Source organism: Salminus brasiliensis, chromosome 16 (genome assembly GCF_030463535.1).
Source record: "Salminus brasiliensis chromosome 16, fSalBra1.hap2, whole genome shotgun sequence".
Classification (NCBI taxonomy): Eukaryota; Metazoa; Chordata; class Actinopteri; order Characiformes; family Bryconidae; genus Salminus; species Salminus brasiliensis.
The window spans coordinates 8,833,821-8,847,828 of NC_132893.1; the positions used below are offsets into that span (position 1 = coordinate 8,833,821).

General features: G+C 42.2%; 1 protein-coding gene across 3 annotated transcripts in view; it reads right to left on the reverse strand.

The window, feature by feature from the left end:
• ttc28 (tetratricopeptide repeat domain 28) overlaps positions 1 to 14,008 on the reverse strand; it is a 229,645-nt gene that overhangs the window by 118,501 nt on the left and 97,136 nt on the right. The gene's annotated exons all lie outside the window — the stretch shown is intronic.

Consider the following 14,008-nt stretch of genomic DNA (forward strand, 5'->3'; position numbering starts at 1 on the left):
AAAAGAGGCAGTGACTGGCTTTGTATGTATCGGAGGAGACGTGTGTTAAGTCCTCACTCCTCCTAGTATCGAGAGCATTGGTGGTGCTAGGGAGAGTTACAAACTGGTGGGTTAATTGGCAGTACTACATTTGGAGAAAAAGAAGAAAAATTGAACAAGCAAATTTAACAACTGGCTTAAATGTTGGTGACTGGCAATTGATTAACAATATCGAGGTCAGCCCATATATTGTACCATAAGCTGATAACCTAATGTTGTCCTGACAGGCCTAGTAATCTGCTGAATGTATTATGTAGCTTCTGTGATAAAAAAAAAAACATTAGCTTCCTTCCTTCACCTCGCCCACAAAATCAGCCATTGCGTAAAGCACCCAGCCTAACGATGCGTTCAAGGAGCGAGTGCCATTATTCCACTACATGCTCATTGCCATCTGTACCAGAGACATCAAACGCTCACCCCCCTCCTGCCTTCCCTCCTCCAAAGTTCTTTAATCCTACAGTACAAGGCTTTTTTCAGAGCTGAGGCAAGAAATTCTAAGATCCACCACTGCAGCAAGTGGGTTAGAAGGGGCCACTTCTGAGGGAACTTCAGATACTGCATTTTTATTTTCTCATTGTAAGGTACTGGTGACTTGCCTTTGGAGAGCAGTTTGTCAACAAGTGCTAAGATCCAGCTGAACAAAGCTTGGTTTGGGTCCAAGGAGAGAAAGAGAGAGACAGAGCTGAACAAATACATACAGTCTAATGCAATTCCTCCAGCGCAGTGGTCCTCCAAAGACACAAATCCAGCCAGTAAAGACAAGAGCAAACAGCATTAATATTTAACACAAATGTAACAAACAACAGCGCAACCAAGACTCGTGTGCTCAAGACAATCACTATAGACCACTACAAATCACACCATGTACACAGGCAGGTTTAACAGATACACAGTTTCTTTAGTAATGGATTTATTTTTGTATTCATACCATGTTGAGAGCCGTACTTGTCCGGGTCTTTATGTGCAGTGCTTCCCAACGCAATTACAGTGCATTCATTTTCTTGAATGCTGAAAAGGCAAACAAGTGCACTTGGTGCGTTGTTCCCTAGAAAAGGGCAGTTTAGTGCTTACCTTTATACGATTTGAGGTCACTGGATGCCGTACCATTACAGGACTATACAAATGATCCAAATTTAATCCTGATACAAAAATTTGGCTCCAGAGTGAGAAGGGTGTTTTCAAGTGTCCAGGATGCGAATACTACAAGTTCCACACTGAAATTTCCCTTATTATTGAATATCGACTCGCGTTTAATGTCAGTACTAATGACCGTACTTAACATATAATTCCTCACTATTAAAGCATTAGAGGTGACCACTACCTTTACTAAGGCCAGTACATGTCAATAAAACAGCCCCCTCTTGCTGATGTCAGGTCAGCCCCCTGAGCAGGGCAATTAGAATCATGCTGACTGTAGCGCCCTACGTAAATACATGGACGCCCATTACCCACGCAATAAGTCATTTGTTGTGCTTAATAATTTATATAGGCATGTTAGCAGCTCAGTTAGATGCACATGTATTCGAGGGGCTGCCGTATTGACAGCATGAAATTTTAATGCGCCTGAGCTGGGAGAACAAAGGATGATAGCGAATAAAGCTCTGGCATAAAGACCATTTGGAATGATTTGTACTTGTCTTTAAATGAACAAATGGATTGTGTTTTAATTTTAGAATGTGCATTATAGACAAAATGTCTTATGTATGTTTTCTAATAAAATCTGCTTTACTATTTTTTTTTTACTTTGAATGTATGACAAAATCTGGCTATAAAACTGGACAGTTCCTTTAGAAAACACATGGTAAATAAGGTAAATCTAATTATTTACATGACTGAAAAGGGCTGCGAGGCCCTACATCCACCCAAGCCTTAGAAAAGCATTATACAGCTGAAAACATCTGCTGCCTTCAAGTCGTATTGGAAATATTCTATATGGTATGAACGTCACCAGACAGTCATATTTACCAGTGGGAATCCTGTGGAATTTTTCAAATGCATTTCTGTCTAGTCTTCTGTTCAAGATAACAGCTCCTTCAACCAGTTTCATGAGCGGTTCCTCAATCTATTTTAGCCACAACCAATCGCAGGGAGATGGCTCTGCGATTCAACACAAACCGTTCTGGCAGCAACCAGCAACCCCACAGAAAATGTATAATTATCAGCCATGAATAAACCAAACAACAACTTTAGATACATCCGATAGCACTTCCTCAGTTCTACCATTCTCATATTTAGCAGCTAATAATCAGGTGATGTTGGATACAGTTAACTGTCAGCTGTTTGCCACAAAGCTGCCAGCCAGACAGACAGGTGAGAGCTCAGCTAGCTTAGCACCTGCCATTTACACAGTTCACACAGGTTTAATGAGGATATATCGGGCCAGGGAATTTTACATAACAGTACAAATGTATGTTCTCAAATTAGCTATACATGATTTTAGAATAGCCTTAAACAACAATGTAGTCGAGCGTAAGAATTTTGACATTTTGACCAGGGCCGGAGTGAGGGCAAGATGCATAAAGAGGTCTCGCGGGATTTTTCTGGTATGCAGTAGTCAGTATCCTACCAAAAGTGGTCCAAGAAAGGACAACCGGTGGACCAGTGATAGGGTCTTGTGCACCCAAGGCTCACTGATGCTCATGAATGGCGCACCTCACAACTTACAGAACTTAAAGGATCTGCTGCAAACATTAGTCTTGATGCAAGATACCACAGCACACAGGAGTTCTTGTGAAGTCCATGCCTCAATGGGTCATAGCTGTTTCGCTAGTTCGAGGGGGTTTTAAAGTTAGGTGGTTTTAAAGTTATGGCTAATCTATGCATATTATTGGCACCTGAAAATAAGCCACTTGTGCCCTGAGACAGAAAACACCTGGCCCATGCCACCTTTCCAGATCCAGAGTTTCTTTAATGCCAAGGAGTAATGTTCATTAGTGTAAATAAACATATAATTACAGTGTGTAAGATTCCACACTGGTGAATTTCTTAAAACTGGTGTGTTTTAAGTGTGCCCAACATACTTTACCCAAGTCATTTCAAACTTCTGTATGTATTTGTCTGGTGCATGACATTTATTTATTATTTATGTAATGAATATTTATTGAATTCATTGTATATTATTTTTATTATGTATACATAATTTATTTTTTATTAATTTAATTAATGTTGTTGCAACTGATTTTTTAGAGGTCTCAAAAACTTAACTATGTATCAAATAGGATACAATTGGCTTTAAAGGGTTAAAAGAAAACTTACTTTCACAAGTAACAGTTACAGAAGTGTGTATGGATGAATCATTGATGGCCTTCTTTTTTTCTACCCACAATGATCAACACAGAGGTAAATTAGATGCACAAGAGGCTCTTAAAAGCAGAAGGTAAAAACAACAGCAGCTGAACCAGAAGCAGCAGAGGTCTTGGGTAGATGCCTCCCAGCCAGCAGAGCTTATTATTTGGCCTGGCACAGGCTGCTCCAGCTAATTTCAGCTGACATGACAAGGCTTAGGCCAACTCCAGGAGGTCCTCTAACCTTCTACCACACACACACACACACACACACACACACACACACACACACACACACACAAACACTACTTCAGTCTTAAAGAGACCAGCTCGATGGCTGATTACTCACTCTGAACCATGGGTGGTTGCCCTTCACACATACCGAGACACAACACACACACACAACGCCCCCAGCAGAAGCTAGCATGCTTGCTTTATTAAAGAATAAAAATAAGGCTGCATCTATTTTTTCCCCTTTTTTCTTCTTCCATAAAAGCCTCCATCTTCCATCATTTCAGGTGGTGCCGCCAAAAAAAAGAAAGAAAAGAAAAATCACTTTGCGCAGAGTCGTATGGGACAAAAGCCTCGCTCCCGTAATATCCAGCACTAAGCCACCATGTTAGTTTTAATTTTCCCCCACATAATCACATTTCAAGCCATCTCCACTCCCCAAATTGAATTCTAATTGCCAGACAATGACCGTGGCATCACAATTTGCAGGAGAGATCACACGGAATTCAACATCTAAATTAAACCCAAAGTGGAGAGCCGAATGTAATCTACAGAGTGTATTAATATATATTAAAAAAGGTGGGGAGAGGAGCATTTATGAAGAGGGCAGCAGAGCCTGCCTCGTTTTATTACGGGGTGGTTTGATCTGGATGCCGTGACAGAAGCCCCCACCGTTCTGAGCCAGGCCTGATGAGACCACTCTCACCATAGTGTGAGCAACCTCTCTGAATCCACTGTAGTTCTCCCTTTCTCTCTCTCTCCCTCATCACATTCACAGTAGTGGTGTACGAAAATATCTATATACCCAAGTATTGTGATATTATGGTTTGCAACACTGTATTGATTCCCAAAAACAATCAACTTTACTCTTACTCAGATTTCATGCATATGGTGATGTGTTTTCTATAATAAATTGTATATCTTACAATACATTGCTTACAGTATCACAATATATCACAATATATTAAATCATTAACCCTGCATCATGATTGCATCGACAGGTATCGTATCAACACGTCTTTGCCAAAACACAGCCCTACTCCACAGTGAGTTTCTGCGTCTTCATTTTCATGCATAGCGGCTGCCCCCATTGATCCATTAACCACTGCTCTTTTGCCTCTAATGGCGGCACGCTGTCATAAAAGAAAATAGATTTTTATCTGCTCTTCATGATGCAAAGCGAAGTGAAAAAGCTAAGCAGCCAACATCTCCAAGATTACAACAGTATTATACAGCACACGCAGCGCGAGAAAGCTCACGGCGAGAGCGCGGCGCCACGCAATTTTAGTTAAGAGAGTAAAAAAACAACATTTTCCGTATACGGCTCCGTGGGTGCTAACTTGCGGGCTTTTGAAAGAACAAAAAGAGCAAAAAGAGGGAGTGTGGCGCTGTCTGTCAGAGCTTTGCAAGAGTTCTCATCACACATCCCCTTCTACTATCCCCCGCTGAGGGGAGCGTTTAGCCATGACAGGGCCAATCGAATGCCCTCCCAGAGAGCCTAATCCTGGCCTCATCCCCAAATGAGGCTTGTTACAGCCAGTGGGATCAAAACACAACAAAGTCTGGCAAGCTTCCTCTTTTACTGGCTCTCTCCTTCCATTTTTGTCTTGTCCTGTCCGTGGCCTACATCATTCCTCCTTGCTTGCTTTCATCTCTCTCTATTTCTTTCTGACGGTCTCACCCTGTTCTGCCAATTTATTCCATTACCCCCCCCCCCCCCCACACACACACACACATACACATTTTTCTCACTACTAGCAAGAGCTCCCACTAACATGCAACACTACCAGAGCCAGGAGGGCAAAGGCCAGCACTTTGCCTGATTCATGTGATCCCATCTTTTCAAACTTGTCGCTGAACAGCTGGACATGCTTGGAGGAGAGCACTAAATGCTAAATCTGATGAAGCCTCTAACAGACACCCACACTGGCTAGTGTAGTGTTAAGTGACTAGAGAGAGAGAGGGTCATCCAATCCATCCAGAAAGAACAAAGCAGATGATAATTTATGTTGTCTGGGATTATCAGCCTCTGGAGAGCAAACATCTTGGTCTCCCAACAATTGGGTTTTGACATACTTTGATTCTGCTGGTTGTTCCTTTTTATTATATTATGCCAGAATTTCATGATGAATGGACCAATAGAAATGCTCCAAAATAGCTTAGAATAAAACGTTTTAGACAGACTTCCATTAAAAGTTAAGAAGGCTTCTTCCTTCTCCTGTAAAAGCTGCCATTTTGGAGCCTGCTCCCATATTACATCTGTCTTCCTACAACTTTCTTTCCCTCCAGAGTCTGGGAGAACAGCATCTCCAGCCTGTATGCTCTTCGGACTCTCTGGGCAAAGGGTACTCCAGCCCAGCAGCACTGACCACAGTGTCAATGGGATCGAGAAACACCCTGGATAAAGGAGCCCAACTTCCAGTACTTTTGTTCAGGTCAGTCCTCTGGGGATTTGGCACAGGTTTGGCCGCCAGTCTAAAAATAGCCTCAGAACCTATCCTGTTCCCTCATTCTCTCTCCTCCTCCCCTCTCCCTGTTATTCTCATTACTGCTAGAGGCCAATTTTCTTTCTGTTTTTTCTCTTTTGGAGGTGGAGAGCTGCATGGACTGTCGTACCTGGAGAAACATAAGACTGCCGGCCCTCCAGGCTCCACCGTGTTGCAGCACATCTGGGAAACCACTCAACGCGCCGGGTTTCAGGAGGCACGTGATGTCAGAATGCCCTCAATCCCAGAATGCATCTGCATGCATCTGAATAGCTCAGTCTGAAGTCTGGTCACGCACAGAACGGCAGCGTTTCAGACATGGCGGCATACTGTGATCATGCTCAACACTCTTTTTCCTGTGATGGCCAGATTCATTCTGGGTGGCACGTTCATGCTTGGCACCATTTCCCAGTTCCACGCTGACAGAGCGACAGGAGAGTGGCATAGAGTTTAAGTCCCATCCAAGGGTGAGATTTAAGCGTCATAAATATTTCATTCCAACGAGTCACAGCCAATTTCTTACATTCACCATAATTAAACATTCAATCCCGAAGGGGAGTCACGCCTGAGCCATGAATTAGAGAGCTTCATCGCAATCAATCAGGGTCAAAGCCGGCAAGTGTGTGTAGAGAAGAGCAGGGAGAGTGACAGAAAGACACTCTTAAGGATGTCAATGCCGTTCCCCACATCAATCACAAACCACTGCGTCTTGCTCACTGAGGAAGAGAGACATCACAATACCAGAATTCTGATGATCGAGGGCGATACCAAAGAAACTATGCGATTATCGATGAATGATTCGACACCACAACCAAATAAATTCTGTTCAGCACACACTCTTTTATTAAAAACTAAAAAAAAACAAAACAATAACAATGAAAATAATAATGTGATAACTGTCCTTAAAACACCTAAAACACAAAACCAAGCAGCAATCAGTAAACAATATCTACATATCCACCCATAGTTTGTTCACCATCAATGAGAGCAAAAAAGGACATGTCGCTTAACCCTTCAAACTAGGGATGTCCAATCAAAGTGTCTTATTGCTGACTATCATCCGATACCAATCTGATTTAATGTACTGTTAAGAAACACTAAAGTAAAAACTTTATTTTTAGTTCCATAATGAGACATTCTGGACTGAATGATTTAGTTTAGTAGAGACATTTCTTTAAATGACTGTTTTACAGTGTGTTTAATATCTTATAATTCAGTCTGACTCACCTCCCTGACACTGCAGTCAACTCACTTGTGTGTGTATGTGTGTGAGGGGGGGGGTACACACTCTGGGTTGATATCTGTTGTTGTTCTAATGTGAAATAACTGGTTTATAGTGAAGTTAATGTGCTATGATTGGGGTCACAAAGACTGGATTGGGATTAAAATAGCCGATACCCGGTCCATTAAAATATGCTTGGATTGGGCCCGATTCCAATCCATATGTAGACGCATACGCAAACGTAAAAATTAGTTTCTGAATCTTTAATAGTACATACAGAAACATTAATGACAGATACACAGTCACTTAGTTAATAGAACTTAGTTAATACAACGCCTAGGGTTCAGACATCAAACCAATAAGGTCATTTATAACTAAGCCATATCATCTCACACTTCCCAACTAAGTTTAGCTTATATTAATGGCAAATAAAAAATTCCATTGCACATTAAATGATTAGGCTCATATGCAAATGCAAATTAAATTGAACACTCCCTAAAACACTTATAAATACCTTATAGAAAGCTCAGATTCTTTGGCATTTCTCAGTGGGAAATTGATGTGCAAAGGCCACTCTAAGAAGCAAGACAGAAAGCCACTTGTAAACACTGCAATGCTCTTGGAAAACTAGTGGTTGTAGCTTGTACGGCTCTGACTGGTAGAGCCACAGCGTATTTCCTCCTGCAGCTTTCTACCACAGCCCAGCTGCCGAGAGCCCTGAGCCGCAAGGGGAGCTCCACCCAAGGCCACAAATGGAGTAAGTAAATATCGCTGCTTCGCATCTCCTAAAACCATCCGCCCGCGCCTTAATTACATGCCCACCTCTTTCCCAGCAGGCCCTGCTTAAAAGACAGCACCGCCAATGTGGTCACCGCCAGGCTTTTAATGCGGCCTTTTCTTCATGGTTCAAATTCAAAATTCCACCAAAGATTGGACACGGTTGGGAGACAGGCTGTCTGTTGCAAGCTTGGTTACTATAGTAACATTTAACACTGTTTACCTGGCTACATGTCGGGTGTACTCTTACAAATAAAGGTTGTACAAAGGGTTCTTTGAGCGATGCAACTGAAGAGCCATATTTGTAAAAGAGCTGAAAGTATGAAGAACATTTAAATTGTTAAAAAAACAATACATGCCAAAAAAAGAAAACACACACACACACACACACACACACACACACACACACACACACAGCTAGTCTAGTCCCTGTTGAGAAGTATTACCAATAATATAGGACTCTCTGGAGCAGATACACATGAACCTTTTGGCACCATGCCTAATGCCAGGCGTGGCCTAAAGGGGTATAAAGTCACCCCGAATTGAGCTGTGGAGCAGTGAAACTGTGTTCTCTGGAACGACTGTGACATATCCAATATTTTATGGGGTTGGAGTTGGGGATGAAGTGGGGTGGTGATCATCCAACATTCTGACTTTAGTGACGCTCTTGTCCCTGAATGCAAACAAACCCTCACAGCAATTCTCCAAAATCTAGTAGAAAGCCTTCCCTGGACAGTAGAGACAGCTGCTCCAACAAAAGCAGGATACACTCTTTTTTAATACCCTCGATTCTTGAAAAAACAATGAATGAGCAGGTGTCCCAATACTTTTGTCTACATAGTGTATGTTAGAGAACATAAGTTCACTAATATCCGGAAGACTAAGCCATACCAACAGTTGTAAGCCTGCAATTTTAAATAAAAACACATAGCAATGCTATTAAGACTGTATTAAACGGAGGTGCATACTGTTCCAAGAGAGGTCTAAAGTCTGATACCTTTCTTCCTTTCCCACAGTTTGCACAGACAGGCAAGACCAAATGCAGCCCCAGCTGGATGTACTGAGGCCTTTGCTAGGCCTCGTTTTGGCGACCAGAGAGATCCAGCAGTGTTTGAACTTCATTGCTGCTCAGAGCAATGCAGTGTCCCACCTGTGTTTCAAAGGCCAAAGGAGGCAGCAGTCCACATTCAGACAGCTAATATTGTCTGGGGACACTGGTCTTTTGTAGATCTGAGGAAAGATACTCTTTCTCCTTAGAAGACGGGAGGAGAGAGGGTGTGCTACGAAAGAGAGAGAGAGAGAGCGCGACAGAAAGGAGCTTTCACAGACAGAGGCAGGAATGAAAGGAACTGAATAATCTTTGGACTAAACTCAGGCTTACAAGCCTACCGCAGATGGTATCTCTCTGAAAATCCATGCAGGGATGTGCATGAAATTAATAAGCAGATGGTGAGGAATATATCTTCAGGCTAACATGGACTTAAAACAGCTCCTTCCTCTCTCACACAGCGGAGCTGAGTCCAATTGAAATGACAAGAGCCTGTCTGAGTGGCGGCCATAGATGAAGGGTGAACTCTTCTTTCTAAGAAACTTCAAATCCCGCTAAACGTTCCTGCATCACAGTTGCCGTTTTTGATTCATCCAAATTTGCAACATGCTTGATAGCTTGAGTTTCCAGTTTCCTCTACATACTGCTTAATGCTTGCTTCTGCTCTTGGGGACTGAATCTGACAAAACTATGATGAGCATTTAAGTACTTGAGAAGCCTCCAAAGCCAAACTGAGGTACTGTAGCATCATTCCCATTTCAAGTGCGTTCCAGCTGCCTCCCTGCAGAAGCTGAAGTTAGAAGTAGTGCTCTAAATTTAAGGGTGGCAGAATCTGGAATCTGGGACACCTACCACACTAGCAAAACAGACCTTGGTTGGAGGGCACACAGGAACCTAGACACGAACCTAGACAGAGACAAAGCACACATCAAAATGAAACACGATGTGTTACTTTTCTGAGATATTAGCACACAGGTTTAACTGAGAGTCAAAGGCACAAGATAAGACGTTCTGTCCTTCCTATCTGCCGTAGTGTGAGAGCCGGACCTCTGAGTGGCTTTTCTTAGTATATTCCTCAAGGGCAAAATCAGAAATATACCAAGTGATCTTTTTATTTCTGCAACCTAAACATTTAATGTAAGATGAAAGAATAAACCAATTTCAGAAACACCCCTCACATCAGAAACCACTTTACTGACCCTACGGTGGCAAAACCCCAAGGATAAGAGACAGAGAGAGACATACCAGTCAAAAATCGATCTGAGGAAAATGATATAAAAGGTTTAAACTTTATTTCTTTCTGACCAAAAATAAATTCTGGCACAAGTACTTCTGGAATTAATACCATTTACTAAGCTACACACAGACATTATACAGCAAGTAATATAAGGCAATAACTCAACCCCCACCCACCCCTTTCCAAATACAGTTCCATGAAATGAGGTCAGTCTGCATGGCCCCATTCTAACCTCATCTCGCCGTCTCCACTGAGATAGCCGGGGAAATTGGGATGCTGTGCCAGAACCATGGAAATATTCCACCATTTGGAAGTGTGTTTGCAAAGTGTGAGAACATTCAAAACCCAAGATTAGGCATGGGTACAAGCACTGACCATCCACTTAGTCACTTTCATATGCTCATGACTACTATTTCCTATGCCATTCCATTTCTTCATAGAGATGTGTCTTCTGCAGTGTACTTCCTATAAGTGCAGCAGGTTGCTGGATTTCACCACATTCCAAGACACAACTCTGGGACCCAGCAAAATCCAGCGCTTCACTCCAAACAAAGCGGTTTTCCCCAGTTTCCTGGCGGGATGGTCGAAATTAAATTTCATAGTGCTGGGGGAAAAGGAAGAGGGAAAAAATAAATAAAAAAAGACATGGCATAATTACATTACACAAAAGTGATTTTTAAAAGAAGAGGATAAAAAAAGGGACTCAGGCTTGATTAACTGGAACAGCATTCTAATCAGGTTTCTGGGAGAAGGCAATCCTGTCTCCGGCTGCAAACCCCGGAGGGACGAGGGATCATATTAATGAGAGAGGGCCTGAGCTTTCAAATGAGATCATTCTGACGCTAATTCACCAAACAGTAACCAACTTAAGACATCTACCGATACACAGCAGTGAATAGGGGAATAGCAATAAGCTACAAGCTACATCAAATAGGCAATTAACGGTGGTGATAGGCACACTTTTGTAAAGCTCGAGCGGGTATCTGTTCGGGAAACAACGCCATCTGTAACAGAGGCTGGAGATGAAGAGGCAAATTGGGATCTGTCTGGAGGAGGGGGAAGTTTTCCGATAAGGCTGTCGGCAGACAGCGTGCAAAAACAAGTGTCACCCACCAGCCACGTTCGCCTCAGGTTGCTTATCGGAGTCTGGAGGAGTCAGACACTGTAGTCTGAGACAGAGAAGGAGAGATGGAGAGACAGAGATGCACAAAATTCATTTTCAAAGAGCTGAAGACTGGGAGACGGGTCAGAGGAACGCTGGAGAAGAGTTTGACATAACTGAGAACTATCAACAGTGTGCCAAACAGTAGGGATGCACCGGTTTCACTTTTTACAATCACAATACAGTCACCCATCCATATCATCGATATCAAGCACAGATACTGTTGTCATCTAATCAAACTACTGATAGGTGCATATAAATCCTATGCTAATATTTATACCAGTCAACTTATTTATTTTATTTTGAGGGGGTCACAAAAATGGCATTTACTTAATATTTGAACGATTGAAAACGGCCACTTCCAGCTTCATTTCAGAGCAATAATATAAAGAATAATATAAAGCAAGAAAGAATTAATTTGCCACAGTTTAGAAACAACTTAACCTGACTTTCAGATGTATTTATCTTTGTAAGAAGGTGCTAAGCATCAATGAGTGGTATTTAACTTTAAACTCAAAAACTGATCAACTTGTACAATGTAAAATGTACTGTACTGTTTTCTACATATTGTTACAGTCATTTTACAGCCATTTTAGGTCAGTCAACCCTCAAAATACTAGAGCTTTAAAGCGGGACTGTTTGCTATGGTTTGTGTCAAGCATTAAATAATCCCACAATGCAGACATCCTTGCATCAAACAAGGTCATGACACCAGTATTCTTTTTTGTTGATATAGCATATACACAGTAAATGTAGCAATACAGAATATGTATGTTATATGCACATGTAAACAGGATTTTACTGCAGCGTTTACAAAAAAATGGTAGTCTAATCACTCCCAATTTGGTCAATAGATTGGACCATAAGTCAACATTAAGCACTCTAAAATAGCAGATTCAAAAAACTCAGCCAAAACTTGTATTTAAGTCCCAGAATCAGCACTGATCCAAGTACTATATGAATATCAATATCCGTGCAACACTATCAAACACCAATGCGTAAACTCTTTTTGACAACATGGCCTGGAGACCAGCCTTCCAAACAGCTCCAACAGAAAAAGCCAAACAGATGCACATGCTAAGATGATGAAAGGTGATTTATAAGAATGCACCATCAAAAGAGTGTTTGCATTTGAGCAATTCAGCTTTATAGCAACCACCTGGTCTTAACAAACAGAACAGTCTGCTCCCAATAGTTAGACCAACAGTGCAGAAAACGAGAGGCCCTCCTCTGCAGCTGCCCACAGTGGCCTTGAGTGGCTAAACCAGAAGAGTGCTTTAAGTGGCAGCACACAGAAATGCAGCAATAGAAGACCAAGGCTGTGTCCCAATTGTGTACTACATACTAATACTATAAAGTACACATTATGGCTACTTCATTAAAACTAGCTCCTTGTTTCTACACTCATTGTCCATTTGATCAACTCCACTTTCCCTCTAGGAGCCCTTTGTTCTAAAGCTACAGACTGAAGTCCTCTATCTGTTTCTCATTGCTAGCCTCCTTTCAGCCTGTCCTTATACTTTCAACCTGTTCATCAGCCAGATCTTATATATTAATCAGTGTAACAGTACAACAGAGATTAATATGCTAATGTTCTCGCTACTAACCTGTTAAACACGCACTTTTGAGATATAGTATATAGTATATATATCTTGCAGTATTCTTGTGTAGTACACAATTGGGATGCACCCCAACAGTAGGGAGAAAAAGAAAAAAAGGAAAAGGAAAAACCCTCGGTCAGGCATTGCAGGCCTTAACGCCGGCCAATTTATCAGAAGACACTCGTTCAAAGGGCATCTCAGACAGGGAAAAAACTAGCCCAGGGTTTGCCTGTTCAAGGCCAGAGCTGTGTGAAAATAAAAGCTGTGGAAAGTGCCAGGCCTGGGAAATGCTAAGCACAGCAGTCTGGGGCTATTATTTTCCACCTGGCCTGTAATGTTAATCTGACATGTGACCCACCAAACTAGTGGAGGAGACCATAGTGAGGATGGATGACTGGACGGGCTGCACTGGGTGGATATGGGCAGGAGATTCTGCATGCTTCAAATATGGAATGTTCCAGAATAGGGCATGCAATATTAGGACCTTGCCTGCTGGGACGGACTCTGATCGTATGCCTGGACGCACAGCACACAAACAGTTTTTTTTTCTACCCTCCATCCCTCCATTGCTCTCTCTATTGCTCTCTCCAATCCTGTCATTTTTCATGAGTCTTCTGAGAGGAGGTTTTATTCGCATTACCAAGAGAGAGAGATGCATACAAAGAGAAAGAGCGAGTAGGGTGTGTGGTGGGGTAGAAACGTGTGTGTAAAAGCTGTGTGTGTGTAAAAGCTGTGTGTGTATGTGCACCATTAAAAAGGGGGTGTTGGTGGCTCGGTAGAACATGGCTATGTGTATGTACTGCAGGAGGGCTTCCAGCTTTGATTTCTACAAGCCTTCCCTTGAAGCTTTCCAATTAAAACCTCACCCACCCTTCCCTCATTCCCCTCATGCTGTTGAGGGAGGCTACTTCCTCTGCAGTG